This window comes from Arachis hypogaea, chromosome 12, assembly GCF_003086295.3.
Source record: "Arachis hypogaea cultivar Tifrunner chromosome 12, arahy.Tifrunner.gnm2.J5K5, whole genome shotgun sequence".
In the NCBI taxonomy this organism is placed as follows: Eukaryota; Viridiplantae; Streptophyta; class Magnoliopsida; order Fabales; family Fabaceae; genus Arachis; species Arachis hypogaea.
In genome coordinates this window covers 49,074,911-49,084,448 of record NC_092047.1, presented here as the reverse complement: position 1 = coordinate 49,084,448, position 9,538 = coordinate 49,074,911, and the positions used below count along the sequence as shown (strand labels likewise).

The window sequence follows — 9,538 nt, the reverse complement described above, 5'->3', positions numbered from 1 at the left end:
AAATCATGTTAGGAGGGCACTTTCTGATCAATTGCTTGTACCTCTCCCATGCTTCATAGAGGGATTTACCCTCTTTCAGTTTGAAGGTATGAACTTTCACCCTAAGCTTGCTCAGCTTCTAAGGTGGGAAGAACTTGGTCAAAAATGTATTGACCACCTTCTCCCAAAAGTCTAGGACAGTATCACAGATATGCTGGGATCTTCTTGTGAAAGTCCATGAAACTGGCAGTTCTGTTGAACTAGAGTGACCAGTTGAGTCTTTAGCTCAAAATTATTTGCACTAATGGCAGGTATAGAGATGCTTCACCCATAGAAATCAGAAGTGGGTACAGTAAAGTCACCTAGGACCTTCCTTGCGTCTTCTCTGTCATTGGGATTGGCTGCCATGTTTGTATTCTCTACTTCTTGTTTGAAAAGTTCCGTGAGATTTCTTTCAGAGTATTGTGGTCTAACTTATTGTAAACGCCTCCTTAGAGACCTCTCAGGTTCAGGATCAAGATTAAAGAGAGGTTCTTTATCCCTGTTCCTGTTCATAAACAAGAAGAAAGAATACAAGAAGAGAAGAAGAAAGGATTCTCTATGTCAGAGTATAGAGGTCATTTATTAGAGAGATAGGTCAAGAGTGAAGGAAAAGAAGATGTCCTTTAATAAGGATAGTTGTTGAAAATCAATAGAGAGAAACGAGGAGATATTTTCAAAAATAGAGAGGGAAAGAGAGATGAAATTTTCGAAAAAGAAGAAAAAGAAAAGAAATAGAAAGATAATAAGGTAAAACAAGTAACTAACTAACTGACAAGATTTGAAAACAAAATAACAGATTTGATTTTGAAATTAAAAGAAGAAAATGTAAAAGAAGATTTTAAAATTTAAAAGTTGAAAGGAAGAGTCAAACAAAGAAAGATAAAAATTGAAAAAGATTTAAAGTTTAAAAATTTTAAATTTAAAAAGAAGATAAGATAAGTAAGTTTTAAAATTTAGAAAAGAAAGATAAGATAAAGATTCAAAAAGATTTGGAAAGAAAAGATTTAAAAATTTAAAAATTTTAAAAGAAGATAAGATAAGAAAGATTTAAGGAAAAAGATATGACAAAAATTTGAAAAAGATTTTTAATTTAAATTTTGAAATTTGAATTTTTGAAAAAGATTTTGGATTTTAAAATTTGAAATTCAAATAAGATAAGATAAGATTTTTGAAATTTAAAGAAAGATAAACAAAAGATATGATAAAGATTTAAAAAAGATTTGAAAATATAAGATTTGAAATTAAAATTTAAATTTCAATAACAAGAAAATACGAAACTTAAAACTTTTAAATCAAGATAAGAAAAGATAGCAATATTTTCAAAAATTGAATAAGGATAAAAGAGATATTTTTTTTTTGGATTTTTGAATTTGAAAGAAAAAGAAAAACAACTAAGCGACACCAAACTTAAAAATTTAAGATCAAATGATACTAATTTTTGAAAATTAAAGGAAAAACAACTAAAAGATACCAAACTTTAAAGATTTTTAAATCAAACAAAGAAAAATATTAAGAACAATTCGAACACTGTGAAGAACACTCAAGAACAATTTTCAAAAATTTAAAAGAAAAAGATGAAAACAGACGGGACACCAAACTTAAAAACTAACACAAGACTAAAACAAAAGACAAAGATTACTAAAGAAAAGAAAAGGTTTTGAAAAATTTTTGAAGATGAAAACAAAAGACACAATTAAAAGAGTAACTAAACCATAAAAAAGCACCTAATCTAAGCAACAAGATAGTCCGGTAGTTTGCCAATCTTGAACAATCCCCAGCAACGGTGCCAAAAACTTGGTGCACGAAGTTAAACTCCGCAAGTTTCACACAGATGAACTGGCAAGTGCACCTGGTTGTCCAAGTATTACCTCAGGTGAGTGAGGGTCGATTCCCATGGAGAGTGTCGGATTGAGCAAGCAATGGCTATCTTGTAGATCTTAGTTAGGTGATTAGAAAAGATGGTTGTTTGTTTAAAGGCATAGATAAAATAGTAAAGAACAAAATACCAGGTTGGTGTGAAAGCAGTAATAGAGATTCAGTTAAGGCTTCAGAGATGCGTATCCTTTCCGGATTAACTTTTCTTACTGTCTACTTCAATAACGAATGATTCATTCAATGGCAACCTTAAGTGATTAACTCATGTCCTCTCATCAAGTTAATCTCTTCTAAACCATAGCAGTCCACCATATCCGAGCAACTCATGTCCTCTCATCAAGTTAACTCATAGCTTCCCACTATGGCCAAAGGTGAAGACCTAAGAAATCCACTCCCCTTCGCGATCCTACCCAAAACTCCACAGACAAGGTCGTATCTTCCGAATCAGGGAATGCTACTTCTCTGACTCTAGTCTTAATGCCATAGAGACCTCAGTAACCCACGGTCAACAGAATTTTATGTCACTTATCCAAAGTCGCCCAGGTATGTTCTTGGAATCCGTAGTGCACTCTCTAGCTGTGGTTCAATGCTATCCGGGTCAGGACTCACACGAAACCCATGTAGAACAAGGATGAATGTCACGGTTCATCCTCAATTCATGAGATGAAGAACAAAAATGCACAAGAGAATGGAATCAAACCGGTATTGAAATAGAAATAGTAATATTATTAATCCATGAGAATCAGTAGAGCTCCTAACCCTAACTTAGGAGGTTTAATAGCTCACAGCTTACTGAAAATAATAGTGAAACGTGCAAAAAGACAAAGATCAGAAGTTCTTAACAAGTGTGATCTTTGTTCTATATATAATAACCTAATAGCTAAGAAGTACTAAAAGTATGATACACTAGAATAAAGGTGAGAAAATCCACTCTTGGGCCCACTTTGGTTGAGTACTTGGGCTGAGCTTGGCATCCAACTTGAGGGATGGGTATTGAGCGTCCATTAAGGGGTTGGTCCATGCTGCCTTGTGCTTCTTGGTGGTTGTTGAACGTCCCAAGGGGGGTGATTGGGCGTTCAACGCTGGCTTGAGTCCTCTTGGGGCGTTGAACGCTGGAAAGGGGTAGTTCTTGGGCGTCCAACACCCAATATAGGCAGGCTCTATCGAAGAAAAGTATAGACCATTATATATTGCTAAAAATCTCTGGAAGTTAGCTTTCCAATGCCATTGCAGGCATGTCATTTGAACCTCTGTAGCTCCAGAAATACGTGTTTGAGTGCATGGAGGTCAGAATCTGACAACATCTGCTTGCTTTCCTTGCCTTTGAATCAGACTTTGCCAAAGCTCCTCAATTTCAGAAAAAAATTACCTAAAATCATCAAAAAACACAACAACTCAAAGTAGAATCCAAAAATGTGAATTTTGCATCAAAACCTATGAAAATATAACGAAACTTAAACAAAACATAACTAAAACAATATGAAAATGATGCCAAAAAGTGTATAAAATATCCGATCATTACCCGCGTATGCGTGATACATGCACGACGGGACCAATGGTTGCTGCCTCAATAACTCAAGTGCGCGAGATGTGTGTCGCGTACACGAACATCTTTTTTCCTGGTTGCGTACGCGACCACATAGCATGTGACGCGAACAGTATTTACGGGTTGAGGAGCTCGCGTATGCGAGTCAGTGTCGCGTGCGTGAGAAATCAAATTTTTAAAGGTCGCATACGTGAAGGGATACACACAATGCGAGCATAAGCTACTGAGGAGCGGATATTTTATACGCTTTTTGGCATATTTTTCATATATTTTTTAGTATGTTTTGTTTTGTTTTATTAAGTTTTTACAAGTTTTAGTGTTAAATTCACATTTCTGGATTCTACTCTGAGCTTGTGTAGTTTTGTACAATTTCAGGTAATTTTTTGCTGAAATTGAGGAGTTGGAGCAAAAGTCTGATTCAGAGACAGAGAAAGTACTGCATATGCTGTCCACATCTGACCTCCTTGCATTCGAAAAAGCTTCTCTGGAGCTACAGAAGTCCAAATGGAGCGTTCTCAATGGTTATGGAAAGTTGACTTCCAGAGCCTTCAAGCAATATATAATAGTCCATATTTTGCTTCAGATTAGAAGGCCCAAAGCTGCTGTCAAACGCCAGCCTCCTGCCCCCTTCCAGGCGTCCAGTGCCCAAGGAGCAGAGCCCAGCGTCCAAATGCCCAGAGAGGACTCCCTGGCTGGCGTTTCACGCCGAAAAGACCTCATAGCACGTGGATCTCATCAAAGCTCAGCCCAAACACTCACTAAGTGGGCCCCAGAAGTAGATTTTAGTACTAAAAACACTGTTCTACCCTTACTAGTCATTCGTTTAGTATTTAAGGGATTTGATTCATGTTATTCGAACAACTTTTACCATCATTCAGCCTATTTTTGTTTCATACATTGTATTTCCTTTCAGTGTGAGTGATAAACCACTATTTCATGGTTTATCTTGTGCTCAATTGAGTGGTTTTTATCAACTCTTTACCCATTTATTCATACTAATCGCATGCTTTATGTCTTCCTTCCTAATTTTGTGCTATGATTGAAAACATGCTTCTTTGACCTTATATTTGCTAATATTAATCCTCTCTTATTACCATTAGATGCCTTGATATGTGTGTTAAGTGTTTTCAGGGATTACAGGGCAGGAATGACTTAGAGGATGGAAAAGAAGCATGCAAAAGTGGAAGGAATCCAAGAAGCTGAAGGAACTGCTAAAGCTGTCCAGCCTAACCTCTATGCACTCAAACGGTCATAACTTTAGCTACAGAGGTCCAAACGACGCGGTTCCAGTTGCGTTAGAAAGATAACGTCCGGGGCTTCGATTTGATATATAATATGCTATAGTTACCCTGACGCTAGGTGACGCGGTCGCGTGCTCCATGCGGACGCGTCGCAGTGGCGAAAAACCAGCGTGGTAGATTTCTTCTCCAGCGATTTCTAGGCTGCTTTTGACCCAGTTTTCGGCCCGAAAAACACAGATTAGAGGCTATAAAGTGGGGGAATGCATCCATTCATCAGGAAGTTTTTCACATTCACAATTTTAGGAGTAGATGTAGTTTTTAGACTCTCTTAGGATTAGGATTTAGGATTTCTCTTAGTTTTAGGAGTGACTCTCAATCCCAGGTTCAATGTTCTTTTTATTATTTTCCAAATTTTATTTATGAATTCTTCTATGTTACAGATTAATCTTTGAATTAATGTTATTTGAGGTATTTCAGTTTATTATTGCTTTCTTTTATTTACATTATTGTTATTCCCATCTGAAGACATTTTTATTCCAGTAGATTTACTTTTCTCCTTTTTGGTTTTGGTTAAGAAATCAGTAACTCAGGAGTTATCAAACTCAAACATGATTGATAATTGTTATCTTTGTTAATTAAATTGAACTTCAATAATCCCAATCTTTTCTTAGAAAATAAATAGGATCCGAAGATCAAACCAATTAATCCCTTGACCTTCCTTTGCCTTAGTAAAGGTTAACAAAGTGGAATTAAGATTCAATTTTCATCATCATTGATAAGGATAGCTAGGATAGGACCTCTAATTTCTAATACCTTGCCAAGAGTTTATTTTATTATTACTATTTTATTTTATTCTTTTTGTTCAACATACTGCTTCCTTACCTTCAAAACCCCCGATTAACAAACTCATAACCAATAATAAGAACATACCTCCCTGCAATTCCTTGAGAAGATGACCCGAGGTTTAAATACTTCGGTTATCAATTTATTTAGGGGTTTGTTACTTGTGACAACCAAAACCTTTGTAAGAAAGGTTGATTGCTTGGTTTAGTAACTATACTTGCAACGAGAGTTTACTATAACTTCTAAACCATCAATTTTCAGTTCTTCAAAATGGCGCCATTGCCGGGGAATTGCAAACGTGTGCCTTATTATTGGTTATTGTAAATATTTGCTTTTTGCTTGTTTATTTGTTTTTATTTTTATTTTTATTTTTCTTTTTCATAAATTAAGAGGTTATTGGTTTTTATTTAGTTATTAAAAATTTTTTCAAAAATTTTGTTCTTCGTGTTCATCTTGACCTTCAAGTTGTTCTTAGTTGTTTTCTTCGTTTTGATCTAAAAATTTTAAGTTTGGTGTCATTTTATTGTTTTTCTCTTTCCTCACTTAATTCAAAAATATCTTTTCTCTTTATTTTTATTGAATTTTCGAAATTTCCATAAAAAAAAATTTCAGATTTTGATTTTAAAATTTTTATCATATCTTAGTTCTAAATTTCAAAATTCAAATCTTTTTCAAAAATCATATCTTTTTCAAAATCTTATCTTATCTTATTTCAAAACCAAATTTTAAATTTCAATATTTAAATTCCAAAATTCAAAATCCAAATTTAAAATTTTAAATTTAAAATTTTAAAAATCAAACCTTTTCAAAATTTAAATCTTTTTTAAATTTTTATCTTATATTGTTGAGTTTTTCAAAATTCAAATTTCAAAATTTAAAAATTCAAATTTAAAAATTTTCAAATTTCAATTTTCAAAATTCAAATTTCAAATTTCAAATTTCAAAATTTCAAAATTTAAAATTCAAAATTTAATTTTCAATAACCTTTTAATTTAAAATTTGTTCTTATTTTTCGTTTTTAATTTTTACTTACTATTATGAGTTCTCACCCCTCTCGCTTTGAGTTTGGTTCCAATGTTGTTGCAAGGAATGGAAATTATAACAGGAACATGCATCAAGGTCAAAATAATTAGAGATGGAAGGAGCCACGAGGATCTGATCAACCCTTCCGGCAACAACACCTTCCACAGTACCGCAGACAAAGACCATTCCACGATGCATACCAAGACAATAGTTATGGTGGACCCTTCCGTGACAACAAAACACCAAATTACTATAGTCAAAAGCCATTCCAGGGGGCATACCAAGATGATAGATATGATGGACCCCCATCATATACCTATGAACCTCCTCAACACAACTTTGAACTACCACACTCACAAGCCAACTACAACCATTCACCTCCATATGACCCTAACCCGTATCCACCATACCAACCACCTTATGAGCCAAATGAACCATACACAGAACCACCACCTTTCCAACACAACTACTCTCATGAACCACCACCTCAATATTCACCATCTCCATATCATTATCAAGATGAACCACCTTCCTATTATAAACCCTCTCTCTTAACCAATGAATCCTCATATCCACCCCAACCTCCAATGGATGACAGACTTTGTGTTATTCTTCAAAGGCAAGAAAGGATGAATAAGAGTGTGCTAAATTTCGCGGCCGCCTTAGGCGAGTTAGTAAATATAATAGCTTCCCAATATCTGAGCACTCAAAGAACTCCCATGGCTATATGTGAAAAATCAAAAGAAGAGCAAAGCATGAAGGAGACACTAGAAACTTTGGTGGACAATGAGGAACATGGCTTTGTATTGGAACAAGTGGAGGAAGCCATAATAGTTGCAGAGGAAGAAGTGGTTGAAGACTTAGGAGATGCTGAACCTCCATGGGAAAGTCAAGACATAGAACCTCCTTTCAAGACGGTTACAATTGATGTTGAGGAGGGTGTACAACCTCCAAGGCATATCATGGCTAAAGACTTTGAAGAGGTTAACCAAGAGATGGAGATTCAAGAAGAAGAAGCACAACCTCCTATGCCCTTAGTAAGTAGTGCAGAAGAGATTGAATTGGAAGAAAGCTACCAAGAGGAAGAGGTTGATATTGAAGAAACTTGCAAAGAGGTGGAAGTTGTCAAAGGGCACAAGGGAGTAGAGCTTGAAATCACCTTGCCAAAGTTATTGGAGACCCCTCCTCCTAAGTTGCCATCATCCTTCACAACATTCAAGTGGGTAAAATTCATATCCCTTAGCTTTCTAATCCCACTTGAATATGGGCTACTGGAGACGGATGGTCAGCTTAGAGCTCTTTGTGGCATTAAGAGTAAGAAGAAGATGGTCAGTGGTAAGAATTGTCCTGCAAGGTTCATTATGGTTGGAAGCTTTAAGTTTAAACACAAGGGTTGGTGTAGAGCTCAATTGAATGGGTCTAGGAAGCTATTTGGTAGCTACAGTGAGAATTCAAATTACTTATCACCCAGCTGGGAAAATACAGATCCCGGCAAAAATGGGTGTAAAAGCAAGATTTAGGATCCTGGAATCTGCTCTGACATTTGTCACCCCGGGAGCCTAAGAATCTGTTTGAAGCTTCTTAAGGGCTTTACATGCCTAGTTTGGGACCCCGGAGGTCATTGGACGTACAAAAACTGGTGGGAATTCCTGGATGAATACAAGCATAAGCCACCATAACAAGGAGCTCAACAAATGTCCAACTTAAGGACTCTAACTAAAAGTGCTAGGTGGGAGACAACCCACCATGGTATGATCGTTCCTTTTTCATTTTTATTTAGTTTTATTTGTTTTCGAGTTTTATTTTATTTTATTATATTGAACCTGGAGTTTTGCATCACATTCATATTAACACTGCATTCTGCATTTTTTCAGATAAAAAAAAAGCACGCACGCGATGCGGCAGCGTCGCTGACGCGTCCGCGTCACCAGTGCAATGGGAAGAAAAGAAAACGAACAAAAAGTCACGCGAGAGCGTGGCTGGAGGCGCGCCTTTAGCATAATTTGACCCCACGTGACCGCGTCGCTGACGCGACTGCGTCATGTGGCGTAAGAGCCTCCCACGCGTCCGCGTTCCCCACACAACCGCGTGGCCCTATAAATCGACGTAAAAAGGTGTATGGCCAAATGTTGAGCTAAAATTGGGCTAGACTCGTGCTGGAAGCCCAAGCCCTCCCACGCGAACGCGTGCCCCACGCGTCCGCGTCATATTGGAAATAAGGCCACTCACGCGATCGCATGCCCCACGCGATCGCGTCACCCAATATTTGGCAACTAATGATTTTGAACAGAGAGTTGTGCGAGTGCGAGGCTGCCCTAGTGCCAGTAGCATAAAACGGGTCACGCGACTGCGTGACCGATGCGACCGCGCCAAACAGTATAAGCGCAAGTCGCGCGACCGCGTGCCCCACGCGACCGCGTCGATTGCGCCGCACAGCTTCCTTGATTTACCACTTATTTTATCTTTTCTTCCCCAATCCTAATTTTTCCTCCCTCCTTTCTTACTTACTTCTTCTTCCCTTCTTTCCCTTCTCATTCTTCTTATCTTTTATTTTATTTTACTTAATTTATTTGAATATTTTCATTGCATTTTATTTTAGTGCATATTTTTATTTTCTTTTCTAAATTTATTATTTCTTCTTTGGTGTTGAATTTTCTTATTTCACTGTTGCATCTTCTCTTGAAATATTTTGGGTGCTTAGTAACTTGTTTTATTCTGATTGGGTAACATTATTTAAATCAATGCTAATCTTTTATGATACTCGTACTTCTCTTGCATTGATATGAACTTATACTATCTTGCATTACCCACATTCCCCTTTGTTGCAAATTCTGCAACACTGGTATGCCATGGCTTCTATTGTTTTCTCACGTACATGTTAAAGCTTCCATGTACTTGAGACCCTTATCATTTGACATTAACCCACCCATACTTCATTTATTTTCTTATCTTTACTTCTAGGTATTACTGTTCTTCTTTTTCTCTTCTT

The 9,538-nt window shown here is 36.5% G+C and overlaps 1 non-coding gene across 1 annotated transcript; it reads left to right on the top strand.

Annotated features, from left to right (window-relative positions):
• On the top strand, window positions 1-109 carry LOC112732021 (small nucleolar RNA R71). Its single transcript, XR_003167763.1, has one exon. It is a non-coding gene; the product is annotated as a small nucleolar RNA R71 (small nucleolar RNA).
• The last annotated feature ends 9,429 nt before the right edge of the window (window positions 110-9,538 follow it).